Here is a 16695-nt window from a genome sequence, read left to right as displayed (position 1 = left end):
AATTGTTGTCACAGGAAGCAAACCTAACTTCTTAGACTTTTGGCCCATAGGGGGGTGGGACTAGTGTGCTGTGCAAAGCTTGAAAATAATGTGTGCATTGGTTAGAGAGACTGAGCTTGTAATTCAAACACTCTATTTCAGCCCCTCACATGGTGAGACCTGAGTTTGTTTTTTTTTTTTACTCCCACAGCGGAATGGGTTTGTTTTGCTAGAACGAGCACCGTTAATCTTCATCCTCTAAAGCTTCGTCCAAACTTTTCCTCTGTACTTTTCATCAGCGTTGTATTTTCATTGCAGAGCTTCAAGCAATGCACTTTCTGCAAACAAGTATTTTACCAAAGCCAAACCCCATTGGCTTGTTCTTCAGTATTTTTTCCCGACAACACTTAAGAATTCAGCAGCTTTTGGAATACACAGATGCATTTGGACACATGGTCCTTTTTTTGCCTCTCTACTGCTGGGCCGACATTACTTTCCAGGCGTGTACTCCTTTATCCAGTCATGCACAGGGCTTCTTTCTGCCTTCCACCAATGCCGCAAAGAGCAGTTTTGGGGTAGGTGTTGTGATAAATCCTGCAGAGTCATCACTGATCCCATGTGGCCAGGGGAAGACGGCTGCCACCTGATCCTGACCCTGTGGGAGGTGGTATGACGGAGGATCGCATGGGAGGAGATGGCTGTAGGGCGAAGTGGTGACTCCCTTGGGAGGGATGCAGTATTCTTCTTAAGAGGATCCTATCATTCCAGACTATATATTGGCAAACCCAAAGAACAGTATATAAGATTCCCCCCCTAAACAGAATAAGTTGTCCTCTTTAGGGATCTCTAATTCTCATGTAATGTCCCCTAATTGTAATGGTTCTGCTTTGGGTAAGAATCGTAAACCCATTATTACTGCACCTATTATTGCTGTAACATCTTTTGGTGCTAGTAAATTAAAATCTATCAACAATTGAGGCAAAGTGACTTTGAAAAGAGTAAATTATGGACCTCAAGACCTATAATGCTTATGGGACTGGGACGAGGAAGAGGAACACAGTTGATGATCAAAAGTGCACAAAGGGTAATTGTTTCCATCATCCAAGCAGGACATTTAAAGCTGGAAATGACCCACAGGAGTTGAGCCCTTGTGTGGCGCTGCAGAATCGTGGAAGAAGGCAGAGGCGTTGAAGGCAGCCCAGCTGAAGGGAAGAGGTACTCCCAAGTGGCAGGCGGTGGGGGTGCTCCGGAGTGTCAGGAGACCAACGTAGCCAGTAGAGCTCCAAGGACGTGCCACACAGTCGAAGACAGCCACAGAAGAGCTGTAACCAACATCCCGAAGAGCAGCAACTTTACCAGCGGAGAGGTAGGCTGACAGCGGAGCTGGAGGGGGCTTGACAGTGTTTCGAAGTCCCGACTGCAGTAACACTGCACTGCAGCAGCCCAACACGATATGGAGATGCCAGAGAAAAAGTCAGTTGGCCTAACAGCAAAGGTAACCCCGGGGTGCCCCGAAATTGTCAATTGGAACGAAAAGCAGATTTTGAATACCGAACAAGTATAGCCGAAGGAAAAATTGCGCAATTCTTCTATAGTGAAATATCAGTTTGTGGAAATCTGTAACCCACATTGCCACCAGCCAAGAGACTATAAAGAAAGACAAACATTGTACAAATCATCAGAGATGTGGAGAAGCTTGGAACAAAAATTGCCACTAGTAGATGAGAATTTCTTTTTATTTTCATCCTTCAACAGCGTTGTGTGAAGTGGGAATTAATCCTGGCTGGCGAGTAAACTGGGAAAGAAACCGATGCTTTACAGTTGCTTTAAAGTAAGAGATTTGGTTGTGTGTTATGGAAATAAAACATTGACTTTTAATTCATCATCCTGCCAAACTATTATATAACAAGATATTTGCTGTGCTATCCAGACAAAAGTATTCCACGGAAAAAATGATTGTTCCTCTAAAGCACTTTACATCTTGGGGAAGATACTTTCTCCAGCATGGGGTCTGGCATGGATTCACATGCTCATGAATATTCCCAGTCATTGGGCAGGGAATCCTCGGTATAGAAAAAAATCAGTATCAGTTTCGTTTCTGATCTGTCTTTCTTAGTAGTAACCAATCACTGGTCTCTGGGTCATACTGCCCCCAGCCAATGACTGCCCTCTCCCTAAGCCCCGCCTCTGGCAGCCATCCTCAGATTTATACCGCACGTTCAAGTGTTGGGAGTCCTCGTGCTGTAGCTCTCGAGCTTTTGCTGCGTTTTCGCGCTTTTTCAGGAGATTTTTTCTCATTTTTCGGTTATATAGAGCCTCAAGCTCCATTGTTTCTACATCCGATCAACGGGGATCTGTTTCGGAATTTTCTACGCCCATCAAGGGTGAAGATTTAGTCGAGTTGCGCTTTTGGAGGATTCCAGAAGTTCCGAGGCCTACCCCGGACATGGCCCAGGAGAAAGGAAGCTCGACGCCCGGGAAGCTGTTCAGGACCTGCCCTGGATGCCAGCTTCAGAATGTTTTCAAGGAGGACGCGCATTCGTTATGCCTCTACTGTCTCCATGAGGACAAGACGCACACAGAGAAGGACTGTGCGTTTTGTGGGAACATGTCGGAGCGGACCATGAAGGATCGCCACCCCCGTCTCGCCAACTGGCTGGAAAGTAAGGCCAAGCACTGCGAGTCCGCGGGCACCGGGAGTGCCGAACGGTCGGGCTCTTTGGCTGCCAGGCAGGGCGCATCCTCCCCGGCGCCATCAACCACGAGCCAACGCTCTGGCTCGGGTAAGAGGAAGTCCGAGAACCCGGCGAAGCTTCTGGAGAGGCCCCGGTCGATCTCGAAGATTCCGGCAGAGGGGGAGCGAGGCTCGGACCCTCCTCCCAAGGTGAAGGCCCCAGGCGTACAGAAGGTGACGATGGCCTTAATTCACCCTGCTAAGACCTCGATTGAGGATGTCGCAGCGGCCCTGGCTCAGCCAGTGGAGGCTACGCCAGTGGAGGCGACCTCAGGACCCAGAGTCTCCTTGCCACCGCAGAGGGAGTCGTCTTTCAGGCCCATTGAGAAGACCCCCACGAAGTCCTCGTTGGAAAAGGTGGGGGGGGGGCAGGTGGCCATCGTGGATACGGACACGACCTCTGAAGAAGAGCTCATCGAAGTCGTGGAAGAGGCCCAGCCCATGGGGAGGGATCTCGACGATGAGACGACGAGAGCGACGGTGTCGCCAAAGAGGTTCCTCAAGAGCCCTCGCGCCCGTCGTTTCCGGTGCCGCAGGACACTTCGGCGGCCATTTTGTCAACGATTCAGTCCATGCTCGGCAATAAGGACAAGGTTGCCCCTCTCCCCAGACAGAGGTACCTGAGCCAGACCCGATGGGGGAACCGGAGCCGGGACCTTCGGAAAGTCCACTGCATAAGACGACGCATCCTACGCCACCTCACCCACCTCTGCGGCCTGCTCTGCCTTCCCCCCGGTCTACTACCCACGGGGATGATACAGGCACGGACACGGCTACAACAGGTACAGATGACGACGGGACGTGTCCCCTGTCGCCCCCTGCTCGGGCGTCCCCGCCCGACGAGATTGAATCCTTTCATGCCATGATTTCCAGGGCATTCGAGCTCTTCCAGCTCTGCCCAGAAGAGAAGAAGGAGGAAGGATTCCTTTACCAACGGCGCAAGGCTAAAAGGAAGACGGTCCTCGCCGTACCACTTCTTGATGACATCTGGGATGAGGGGCTCGCCCTCCTCAAGAACCCTGCCACGGCGCCGGCAAAAAGGGACCGGTACAAGAAGAAGTACCGGGTCCCCGACACTGCCCCCTTGTGCCTTCGGGCGCAACCTACCCCGGATTTGGTCGTCTCAGCGGCGGCAAAGAAGAAAGCTGGGAGGGGCATCGGCCTCGACATCAACTTCCCTGTCGGACGGCGAGGGCAGGAAGCTGGACACAATGGGATGACGGGACATCTCATCCGCAGCGACGACTATCAAGGCGGTCAACGCCCTGGCTATCGTAGCCCGCTACGACAGGGAGTTGTGGTTCAAAATCGCCCCTCTGTTGGACTTCCTTCCGGACGCCAAAAGGGCTGAGGCCCTTGAAATCCTACAGGAAGGTGAGATTGCTTCGGACCACGCCATCACGGTGGCAACGGACATTGCCGACACCGCTTTCCGTCACCTGGGCAACGGCGTTTGCCTGAGACGACGAGGTTGGCTCAAGGCGACCGATTTCCGCCAGGACGTACAAACCAAGGTTTTGGACATGCCCTTCGACGGGAACAACCTGTTTGGGAAGGCGGTTGATGAGTCCCGTCAGGCCATCAAGACACACACAGAGACTGCCCGGGCACTGGGAGTGCTCCAACGACGACGGCCGTCCTTTCGGAGCTCCAGAGGCAGACAAGATGTCTCCAAGGGATCCCCAAGTCGCTCCTCCACGCACCGCCATGCGGCAAGATCTTCGTCCCAGGAAGCCTACAGGGGACGCGGCAAGTCGGGTGGTACCCGTTGTCGTCGTCGATGGGGAGGTCAAGGAGGCAAGGCAGCCTCCAAACAAGATTGAATCGACCGTGGGCTCGGGCCCCCGCAGAAGCACCCGGTGGGAGGCCGGTTGGCGAGGTTAGTCAGCGTGTGGGAGTCGATCTCCACTGACCGTTGGGTGCTGGACGCCCTGGCCCAAGGGCACGCCCTCGAGTTTCAGAAGAAGTGCCCTCGCGTTCCACCCGTGGCCAGGAAGGAAAATCGCGTCCCTCAACTACTGTTGGAAGGAAGGGCGATGCTCAAGAAAGGTGCCATCAAGCTCGTCCCAAAGAGGCTTTGGGGCTCCGGAGTTTACTCAAGGTACTTCCTCGTAAAAAAGAAGACAGGAGGATGGCGCTCCATCCTGGACCTGCCACGACTGAACGAGTACATCAAGGCGCACAGAAGTTCCAGATGGTCACCCTCCAGCATGTGCTGGGACAGCTGGAGGAGGGCGATTTCCTGTCGTCGTTGTACTTGGAGGATGCATACTTCCACATCCCCGTACTAAAAAGACACCGAAAGTTCCTCGGGTTCGTGGTCCAAGGGCAGCACTACCAGTTCAAGGCCCTCCCATTCGGATTGAAGTCGGCACCCAGGGTGTTCACCAAGTGCCTCGCACCGGTGTCGGCGCGGCTGCGCCTACAGGGCATCCACGTCTACCCCTACCTGGACGACTGGCTCATCCAGGCAAGGACAAGGGGGCTCGCCGTGGAGCACACTGCGAAGACCGTCCAGCTGCTCACAGACCTGGGATTCTCCATCAACTTTCCAAAATCCCACCTGGTTCCGTCGCAAGTCGCCCTGTTTCTGGGTGCCAAGCTCGACACAGTGGCGCGGCTGGTCTCGCCGTCGGAGGAAAGGACCAGGACCATTCTGGGCAAGGTGCAGCGTCGGCTGGCCACAGACATGGTCAGGGTAAGATCTATCAAGTCCCTCCTCGGGATGATGTCCTCCTGCATTTATCTGGTGCACCTTTGCAGGCTTCGGATGCGCCCCTTAAGAGTTCCTCGATGCCCGCTGGGTTCAGTCGACAGGCAGCTTCGAGGACAGGATCCCTCAACGAGACGTTCCGTCAGGCGATCCGGTGGTGGGGTACCTGCTCATCTGTCGGGCACAGACTTTCAGACACCAGCTCACCAGGTGACTGTGACGACGGATGCCTCCAAGGAAGGTTGGGGAGCGCACTCTGGAGATCTTCACGCGAGAGGCTTTTGGCTCCCGGAGGAGAAGTCACTCCACATCAACATCTTGGAGCTCCGCGCAGTGTTCTGGGCCCTCAGGTCTTTTCTTCCGTCCCTCAAGGGCAAGGTGGTGAGGATCTTCACCGACAACAGCACCACAATGTTCTACATCTGGAAGCAGGGCGGAACCAGATCCCCTGCCCTATCCAAGGAAGCCCAGGATCTGTGGCATTGGGCCGTCGCCCAAGGGATGTTTCTGGTGCCTTTTCATCTGGCAGGAATAAAAAACGCCATAGCCGACGCTCTTGGCAGAGAGCTGCGCTCGTGCCACGAGTGGGAACTACGCCAAGATCAAGTGGATCGACTCTTCCGTCGATGGGGCGAACCCCAGATCGATCTCTTTGCGACAGCGACAAATTCCAAGTGCCGGAGGTTCGCCAGCAGGTTCCCCCAGCCGAGGAGCTTGGGTGATGCTTTCTTGTTCCCCTGGGACGGCCTATTTCTTTATGCATTCCCTCCGCTGCCGTTGCTGCTCCGGCTTATCAACCAGCTCAAGAGGTCCTGGTGCAAGATGATCCTCGTCGCACCGGCGTGGCCAAGACAGATCTGGTTCACGGACCTTCTGGACTTGTCAACGTCCACACCAGTCAAGCTGCCGACGGACGCAGATCTTCTCTCCAGAGAAGGAGGCGCCATTCTTCACCACAACCCGGAGTCGCTGAACTTGCAGGCCTGGCTCCTGCAGCACTAGAGTTTGGAGGGTATGACATCCCGGCTGACTGCAGAGAGGTTCTTGCAAAGGCCAGGGCCTCCTCAACTCAAGTGCTACGGACATAAATGGAAGAGGTTCTCTGTCTGGTGCCCTGAACAGAAGATTAACCCTCTGCGGATTAAGGCCCCTCAAGTATTGTCGTACCTACTGTCATTGGCCAAGGCTGGACTAGCTCACGCTTCCATCAAGATACACCTGGCCGCCATCTCACGATACACCAGAACTACGGGACGGGCGTCCTTGTGGTCTCATCGACTGGTGAACGAATTTACGAAAGGATTGTTCTGATCTTTCCCGCCGGTGAAGGCCCCTGCCCCGGCGTGGGAGCTCAACGTGGTGCTGACCAGGCTCATGGGGGCCCCATTTGAGCCTATGCATTCGGCACCGTTGAAGTTTCTGTCGTGGAAGACAGCGTTTCTCGTGGCCATCACCTCCGCACGACGAGTGGGAGAGATCCATGCCCTATCTTGCAAGCCGCCATACTTGACGTTTCACGACACAAGGGTGGTGCTGAGGACGCACCCCTCCTTCATGCCCAAGGTGCCGTCGGACTTCCACCCCCCTGTCGGTGGGTCAGGTGGACAAGCCCCGGAAGTCGCGATCCGCTGGACTTTCGACGGACTCACGGAAGTGCTGTCACCGGTCGCCTTCCCCGTCCTCATCCGAGGACTCCACCCGTCGGCGGGTTGCTTGTCCCAACAAACATTCCTCTCCTGAGGAATGGGATTCCTTCCGAAAGGAGATGATGGCGATGTTTCAGTCGCAGGGCTCCCGTCTGTCCGTGCCGTCGAAGGTCGCTGGTCTTGACCTTGCTAGAGACACCGCTCGTACGCCTTCGGGCTTGAGCGGTCGTCGTGACCACCGGGCGCCTTCGAGGTCCCGGTCAGACAAGGATGGTCGCTCTAGACATGACCGTTCCAGGTCCTGGTCCTCGACCCCCTCAAGACCGCCTGAGCCTGTGAAGTCTTCGAGGAAGACATTGATGCCTGCGGCGCCGAGGTCGTTTAGGGACTCTCTCGAGGTTCCGCCTCAGAGGAAGTCGTCGCCCTCGAGGCCTGTGTCGACGGCGTCGAAGTTGTCGGCGGCTTGCTCGACGCCCTCAACGCCTTTCGAGGCTGCTTTGTCGGAGGTACCCCGTGGCACGGTGGAACCCCCAGAAAGGCTCTGGCCAAGGCTAAGAATGTCTTTGTCCCTTTTTTCTGTGCCCTCTTTCCGACCTCTGGATTTTATTTCTGAGGGGGATGAAGGATCTGAGGAAGGTTTGGTGCCTGAGGTGGTGCCTGACCAGATTTTGTCTGGTCACAGCCAGATTGAAGACCTGAGTCAGTCACTACATGACGCCAGTGGTCTGGACACCTCTCCGGAGGTGGAGTTCTGTCGGCCTGAGCCTGGCACCCATGCCGAGTCCTCGTACCAGCGCCTTATGTCGAGGGTCACGGATTACTTGGGGTGGTATGCGCCACCTGTCGATTTTCTGCAGGATGACCTGATGGACATTCTCGACCAAGGTCCTCCAACTGACCTGGTACTGCCATTCCATATGGCTTTGCAAAGAAGGGTGGCTGCAGCTTGGACTGCTCCGGAGTCTCTCCCGGCAGTGAGCAAGTCTTTGCCGTGAAAATACCGCCCAGCCAGTAGTGACCCCTGCTACTTGACCACGCACCTCACTCCGGAGAGTTTGGTGGTGCAGGCGGCCACGGCCCCAGCAAAGTAGGCGTCGTACCCTACCATCCCTCCTGATAGGGACGACAAGCGTTTTGATGGCTGAGCGAAGAAAGTGTTTTCTTCAGGGGGTATGGCTTTACAGGCAGCCAATTCCGTGTGTGCCTTGTCCCGTTCCACATACACTCAGTAGAACTGTATTTCATTGGTAGCTGAACATATTCCCGAAGGGGAGGAACAGGATGGTTTTCTTGCTATCGTACAGGATGGCAAGGATGCTATGTGTGAGTCCGTTCAGTCGGGTCTGGACATGACGGATTGTGTCAGCTGGTCCATGACGGCGAGCACCGAAATACGCAAGTTTGCGTGGTTGCGGAAGTCGGGGTTTGCTCCTGATGTGCAAGCCCGGCTCCTCAACATGCCCTTTGATGGTGAACATCTTTTTGGCAGCAAGGCTGACGAGAGCCTTGAGAGGTTGCAGACCTCTAAAGCTGCCGCAAAGTCATTGAGCGCTGCAGTTCGCCAACCTCCGCCTTTTCCTCCTAGGGGATAGCAATGGAGTGGAGGTTCCTTTCGGTATTACTCATCCTTTAGTAAATCGAGATGAGCTGCAAGTCAAAGGGGCCACCGTAGGAGTGCCAGAGGTGGAAATCGGGGTACTCGAGGTGCCATGGCCGCTCGGGCAGTTGCCTCTTTGCCCTCAGGCACTGCCACAGCCGCTTCAGCTCAGTCATGAGGCCATGACCCATGGTTCGCCAGTTGGGGGAAGCCTGGCGCAGCATCTTGTAGAGTGGCGTGGCATTACATCAGATGTGTGGGTTCTGGAGATCCTAGCCCACGGCTACTGTCTTCCTTTCCGGCAGTGGCCTCACGACACTCCACCAGGGAATCTCTCTTTGAAGAGTCCGGATCCGCCCCTTGCGGTGGAAATTCAATCCCTGCTGGAGAAAGGCGCCATAGAACTGGTGCCTGTACCGCAGAGGAACAAGGGATGGAATTCCCCTTATTTTTTGATTTCGAAGAAAGACTGGGGGATTGAGACCCATCATGGACTTGCACGGTTTGAACATGCTCCTCAGGAAGGACAAGTTCAATATGGTTACTCTTTCTCAAGTCCTCCAGGCCCTTCAACTTCAGGACTGGTTGGTGTCTCTCGACCTCAAGGACGCTTATTTTCATGTGCCGATCCATCCAAAGCACAAGAAGTACCTGAGGTTCGTGGTTGGCGACTCGCACTTTCAGTTTCGGGTCCTGCCGTTCGGATTGACCTCCGCCGCGAGCGTCTTCACCAAGCTCATGGTGGTGGTGGCAGCGTATCTCAGGAAAGGGGGGATTCATGTCTACCCCTACCGGGACGATTGGTTGATCAGGGCGTGCTCTCCTGAGCAAGTCCTGGATTATCTGTCCGTCACCGGCCACTCCCTTCACAAGCTGGGCTTCTCCCTAAACTAAAAGAAGTCCCACTTGACACCAACACAGCTGCTCCAGTACATCGGAGCAGTGCTCGACACATCCCTGGGGCAGTGTTTTCCTCCCCAGGTGAGGGCTCCTCACATTCAGCAGATGGTGCACAAGTTTCAACACGCCCAGAGTCTCCCGGCGTTCGTGTTCTTGAGGTTGCTCGGCCTCATGGCATCCTGCATTCTTCTGGTGCCGGAGGCCAGGTTGCGGATGAGATCTCTGCAGTGGGCCCTCAAGATGCAGTGGTCGCTGTCCTCCGGCAGGATGGCTGACCCCGTCAGGTGCCGCCCTCGGTCGCCCAGGACCTTCTGTGGTGGGCCATCGAAGGCAATCTGATGAAGGGGGCTCAATTTTGGCTACCCTGGCCGGAGGTGACGATCGTGATGGACGCATCCCTCGCGGGATGCGGAGCTCATGCCAACGAGTTGACAGTCAGTGGTCGTTGGTCTCAGTCAGAGTCCAGACTACATATCAATCTGTTGGAGCTGCGTGCCGTCAGGCTTGCCCTGAAGGCTTTTCTGCCAACTGTGCGAGGAAAGAATGTCCTGATTCTGACAGACAGCACAGTGGCCATCCCCTACCTCAACAAAAAGGGGGGGGGTGGCAGGGTCACTTCCTCTGTGCAGGGAGGCGATGCAGCTCTGTTTCTGGGCCATCCAGCAGGAAGTTTCGATCTCGGCAGTTCATCTGGCCGGAGATGAAAAAGAGATGGCGGACGCTCTGAGCAGGCAGAGCGCAATCTCTCATGAGTGGGAGCTGGCTCAGGAGATTCTCCTGGAGATCTGCGCCCTTTGGGGGAACCCCTCGGGTGGATCTCTTCGCCTCCAGTGTCAACCGGAAGTGCGAGAGGTTCTGCTCGTGGGAATTTCCTCCAAAAGGAGCCTTACGAGACGCGTTCATGGTGGAGTGGTCCTTCCCACTGCTGTACGCGTTTCCTCCAGTCCCCATCATCCCGCAAGTTCTGCGGAGGTTACGTTCCGGGATGATCCTCATTGCTCCGGCTTGTGCTTGGAGGACGTGGTACCCGGACCTTCTCGACTTGTCCATCTGCCCTCCACGTTGTCTTCCTACCGAGACAACCTTCTCTCATGGGAGAGGGGCCAGGTTCTCCATCCAGAGGTCAGATCCTTCAACCTTCATGCTTGGCTTCCGAAAGTTTGAGGTATAAGGATTGGGACCTCCCTGAAGACGTGATGGAGGTGTTGCTTTCGGCCAGACGGCCGGCAACAAAGTCCCTGTACCGTTGCTGTTGGAGAAAGTTCTGCGACTGGTGCAGGGTTAAGAATGTGCATCGTTTTTCATGTGGCAGTCCTGTGGTTCTCTTTTTTGCTTTTGTTGGCCCACAGGGGCTTGCAAATGGGTACTGTTAAAGGTTACCTGGCGGCGCTGTCTATATTTAAGTGCTCGTCTGAGGAGTGTTCTTATTTCAAAATTCTGTTAACTTCTCAGTTTCTCAAAGGACTTATGTGTTTCCGCCGTCACCTTTCCAAGTGCCTTGTTGGGATTTGAACCTTGTTCTGCAATTCCTTATGGGTGCTCCGTTTGAGCCTTTTCATTCTTGTCGTTTGAGGGTGTTAACCCTTAAAACTGTGTTTTTAGTTGCGGTCACTTCCGCTCGCAGAGTGCGTGAGTTGCAGGCACTTTCAGTTAAGCCACCCTTCACTGTGTTTCATAAGGACAGGGTTGTCCTTAGAGTTCGTCCTTCCTTTCTTCCGAAGGTGGTGTTGGAATTTCATTTCATGGCATGTTATCCTCCTCCACATCCTGGTAAGGAAGAGGAGAGACTCCATAGGTTGGCTGCTAGGAGAGCTTTAAGTTTCTACATTTCACGCATGTCCCGGGTGAGAGTCGACGATCAGCTCTTTATTGGTTACGCTGGAAGGCATTTGGGACAAGCTGTTACTAAGCAGACTTTGTCTAGATGGATTTTCTTGGCAATTTCTGAATGTTACCGCCTGGCGGGTAAGGACCCTCCGGTAGGCTTATGGGCCCTTTCTACTAGGGGTATGGCTGCCTCTACTGCCCTACAGAGGGGTATTCCTATTCGTAACTTCTGTGATGCAGCCACATGGGCTTCGGTCCATACTTTTGTACGACACTACTCCCTAGATTCTATCCATGGGCAGGATCTGGCCTTTGGCAAGATGGTCCTTTACTCTGCAATTTGATTGGGCATTCTAAATTTCTATATTCTAAATTCTTTTTCCCTCCTCCATACGTTGGTACTGCTTTGGGAGTCTGTCATAGATATGGAATACGTCGGAGGACCCAATCCCCTTGAAGAACATGTTAGTCTCTTAACTGGTAACGCTCTTTCGATGGGATGGTCAGACGTAGTATTCCATATCGCTCCCTCCCTACCTGCCCCGCTACAGAATTTCTTCTGCAATTGCAGCTTACGTTTCCGCAAGGCTTTCTGTGGTCTTACTGGCAGTGGTTTGGTGCCACACGTTCTGGGGGAAAAAACTACAACTGAGGCTACGGGCGTAGTGCGCCCTACTTATAACATCCAGTGACGTCGGCTCGACGGAGGCCCTCGAGGAGAGATTATCGATGTCATTGATGCACGAAGCAGACGCCGAAAATATTTCCGAAGCAGCACAGCTGCGGTGATTACTGTCATAGATATGAAATAGGTCGTCGGACCATCCCATCGAAAGAACGTTACCAGGTAAGAGTAACTTGTTCTTTTCATTGAACTGAATAGAACAGTGTTGAAACTAAACTCTTTCAAAAGTATTCCTGAACTGATTCAGGTGAAGGGAATCAAACCCTGGATGCAAGGATTGCTTTGTTAGAATTATAGGTTTTAATTGTTGCATTTGTTGGTTGAACTGAAAGCAGGCACATTTGCCTTTAAGTATTTCGGTTGTCTATAGAAGTGCGAGGGTCAGATGTATTTGGACACAGTCATTTTTCTTAAGTTTTAGTTTACTAGGTAAGAACATTCTTGTTGGAATAGGGACAGATAGGCGTATATCCCACCCCTATTTAATTTCAATAAATATGATAAACCTTGTGAAAATGTGAACTTTGTTTTCTGTCTCTAATTTCTGACCCCCTCACAGTGAGTCCTACTGTGTGTGACCATGAGGTAGTATTCAACACCAACACTGATATTTGCACCAAAGTACTCTATTTGCCAAGAAGCTTCAGTATTTTTACTGGGGTGCTTACTCTCCCTAAGTCTGCTAGTTCATTTACTGTGGGGGGCTCACTGGCCTTTAACTTCCAGCAAGGTCCCACAGGCAGTGTACATCCTCTAATCGCTCTCACCCAGAGAATTCCAAAAAGGCTAAGATTGACCCTTTTGACGAGTTGTTCACTGGACAAAAAATGCTTTGCTTGCTCTGCCGTTGGATGTCCTCCAAAAGCTTAATGCTGAAAAGGTTTTTAAAGACAACCATGCACCTTTCCCTACTCAAACTTAATGACATGTGATATTGTTGTTTTAAACGTTTGTAATAAACTAAAAACATAAAATCATTTAAGCCAAAGGAGATTTCTCCCTGACCCCAAGGGTGCAACCTGTGGCTCTACAGAAGGTCAGGTTTGGACTACAAATAACATGCCTCACCACTGACTTTGCTGACCACGGCTGATGGGGGTTGTAGTCCAAAACATCTGTAGATCCAATGGTTGCAGACCCATGTCCTAAGCCCTGCACAAAAGTCTTGGTAGGATGCATGACGCTAGAAGAGGTAATTGATCACAAGCATAGCAGCCGGAAATAAAGTAAGTGCGTCAACTGCCGGAGACGGATGAGCACCTGTTACATGCAGGCATCGGAGAGCAGTGCGAGTTCCTAAGAGTCATCTAGATGTGCAACGGATGCAAGTCACTCTAATCGTATTACAGACATTGTGACGTGGGCTTAGTTCAAACAAAGCAGCAAGTCGTGTGTGAGCCGGTAACAAGAATATAGGTGAAGCAGACAGAGGGTAAAGTAGCATAGTGTGATCGCAACCACATGCAAAGGTCCACAAGTTGTCAAACCGCCTCGATTCACAACGGCGGCAGTCTGTTTGATGGCATAGTAAGTGGGGCAGCTGAGAGAGCAGTAAGGGGAAGGATGGGTCGGATCAAAGGTGCAGGTAGCAGCCCTCAGTGAGGCGAGGCTAAGATCAGCTAGAGGACCGATCAGCAGCAATGGTGCGGTCACCTCCTACCCATCGCTTCGTTATGTGGAACCCACAAGTGGCAGCACAACAGTCTTCGCATACTACCTACGAAGATACATTTTTCAACGGGTTGAGTCTAATGAGGTCTTTGACGAATTGAGGGAATTTGTCTCCCTTCTCCCCAAGTGGGTGATCCCCTGCTGAGGCAAGGGTGGTGAGCCCGCTTCACAATACCCTCCCTAGGGATAGAGGCAAGTGGGACCTTATGCGGCGGGACTCCACCTTTAGGGGACAAGAACTCCTGTTCCTTTGAGGAACTTCCTAATATCAGAGACTTAACTATCAAGGCTGGGACAACGAAATACCTAAAATGTTATTGTCACATGGAAAAAGAACCTGCCCGTTTAAATTAAGATGTTCAATCCCCTGGGACGAGTTTGTTAAATAACCTTTACCCAACAAGTAATGGAGAGAGAGAGGAGAACATACACAGGCACAGGCAGGCCCAGAGATGGGTAGCACCTGAGGGGAGAGAGGAGAGAATATGTAGTTATGGGGAAGGCCCCAAGCTAGATAACACTCGAGGAGAGGGAGGGGCGGGGGGGGGGGGGGGGTAGAAGCGAAGAAGCCCACAAGTTTTAAACTTGCATGAAGGTGAAGAACAGGATACCAGCAGCATGGTGAATCCCGAGACTGAGATGTCAGCAGGGCAGGAGCCCGGACGAAGATGGTGGTGAGACCTTGAGGGATCCGTGGTGAACAGCTGGTCTACAAATCCTTGCCGACACCACTGCAAGCCTATAGCAGCAGGGTGCCTGGTGAGGCAGAGACTGAGATGCCGCAAGGGAGAAAATACAGACTAAGAGAAACTGAAGACGATGTGGTCCCAGAAGGAAGATCCCTAACTAACAGTTCTTCCAAAGAGGTACTCCTTCTCAGTTGAAGGGGACGGGGGAACTGGAATGACGTGAGGGCCAGAGGGAATCATCATATACCAACAACTCATCTCAGCAGAAATCAAGAAGTTTAACCTGAAATGTGTGAACTGTAAAGCGTTATGAGAGAGAAAAACGAATTGCTAAAAATCTAAATAAAGAGGGAAAAGAACACTGGATAACAATATCCTGGGAAATGTGGAAAGAAACTCAATATTCTATACAAGAAGAATATGCTATAAAAGAGAAGGAGTATTATGAGCCAGAGTTCAGAGCAACTAGACAATTGAAGTAGATTTAAAACCAAGTAGAGCAGAACAAGCTGGACTGTAATTGCCCAGGAGGGGAAAGCCTATTGGGGTAGTAATATTTTCTAAGGATATGTTAAAAAATCAGCAACCAAGCATATAGATCTTACAAAAGGTCTCTGAAAGTGATTCCTAAGGAGGGAAAAAAGTCAGTAATCCATTTGAAGAGTTACAGAGAATGATTCAAGAGAGACTATTTGAAGATTGGGTATTAAGGAATAACCCTACAGAATTGAAGTACCCTCTGGAGAAGGGAGTCGTTCTCCTAACCTAAGTTAGTTTACATAGTGATAGGGTCTGTTAGAGTAGTTTTGAACAGTGGACTTATGTCTTTGGACGTTCATGACTGACAGACAAGCACCTTAGTAACATAGGCAGAACCACCCATAACGATAGGGAAAGTAAGGCCTTCTAGTGTTATTTTAATAAAATATTGTGAAACATGTCCTCAGAGTTACTGCATCCTTCTGACCAGCCACAGGTCCCATCAGATGTCTGGAATTCTCAAGGCTCCTATCAAGGAGGTCATTCCTCAGGTGTTGCCACAGCGCAGCTGTCACCACTGCCGCCACCACTGTTCTCACAGCCACCTCTACCTATGCAGCCGCAGGAGCTGATGCCAGGCCACCCACAAGTGCCAACACGAGCGCTTCAGAATACAGATCAGGCACCATCTTCTGGGTCTTCTGCTACTGGTTTGCCACACAAGGCCGGAGAAAGCTTGCAAGACACAGATGTGAAGATGAAATGTCACCCAAATCATTCCATGACTGGATAGACTGGTTGGCAGAGTTTCTAGGGGTTCCACAGCACCAGCAGGTGTCCCAACCGTATTAGTATACCACTGCAGAAGGATGTTTTGATGCTAACAAAAAAGTATGGCAAAAGCTGCACTCCACGATGCATGTTAATAAGCATCACAACGCGTGCTTTAGACAGTTGGCAAACTAATGTTGTCGGCACATCCACAGCTGCATTTATCGGTAGTAGCTGCGGGCCTCACTTTGTTCCAAACGTACTAGCTCAGCAACAGCCTCTTCCACTTGTCTAGCTAAGGAGGATATGCTTTTAGAAGCCTATGAAGAAAGGTGTACCGTAACTCTCTGGCTCTGGTCTCCACACCTCAGCCTTCAGCTCCGAACACCCCTCCACCAGTGCCGGACCAACCGGACCCCCAGTTGGACACAGATGAGGCAGAGGACCCGACACACCGTAGTCAGCCAAGGCCTTACACAAACATCTTGCAGGGCTGGCAGAGTACTTGGGCCTTACTCAACCCGAGGTCGAGCAACCATCAGAACGGGTCCTCACCGAAGTCCTCATGATGCGTCCTGCAGCGAGAACAGGGATCCCGATGCATAAGGAAGTAGTCGCCTTGGTCAAAAAGGGCTGGCTCAAGTCCCACTCGGTCCAGCCGGTCAATCGACGCCAAGTACAGGCAGATGTAGGGGGATACACCCTTGCTATCGACCCACCCTCAGCCGCACTCCTCGGTGATCGCTGCAGCATCTCCATACTCCAAGCTTCAGTTGTCCTCTGCCGCCGCCTCCTCAGCGCTGCTAGGCAAGGAGGAGAAGATCTTTGAGGCATACGGGAAGAAGCTGTATTCCAACGCATCCCTGCATCTTTGTCACGCCAACGCGGATGCCACGCTGGCAGCCGTTAACCAGAGGCTTTGGTGGGAAATTGCGGATTTCCTCCCAGAGCTTCCGGTGCACACCCAATCACGATGCAAGTTGGGACTGGCAGAGGCCAAGAT

The 16695-nt window shown here is 52.4% G+C and overlaps 1 protein-coding gene across 14 annotated transcripts in view; it reads left to right on the top strand.

Moving 5' to 3' along the window:
* Nucleotides 1-16695, top strand: part of EHMT1 (euchromatic histone lysine methyltransferase 1) — a 2375011-nt gene that overhangs the window by 965777 nt on the left and 1392539 nt on the right. The gene's annotated exons all lie outside the window — the stretch shown is intronic.

The sequence above is a fragment of the Ambystoma mexicanum genome, chromosome 8 (genome assembly GCF_040938575.1).
Source record: "Ambystoma mexicanum isolate Mex_15411 chromosome 8, UKY_AmexF1_1, whole genome shotgun sequence".
NCBI classification, from domain to species: domain Eukaryota; kingdom Metazoa; phylum Chordata; class Amphibia; order Caudata; family Ambystomatidae; genus Ambystoma; species Ambystoma mexicanum.
Note: the sequence above shows the minus strand (reverse complement) of the source record. Positions and strands in the feature narration are given on the sequence as shown.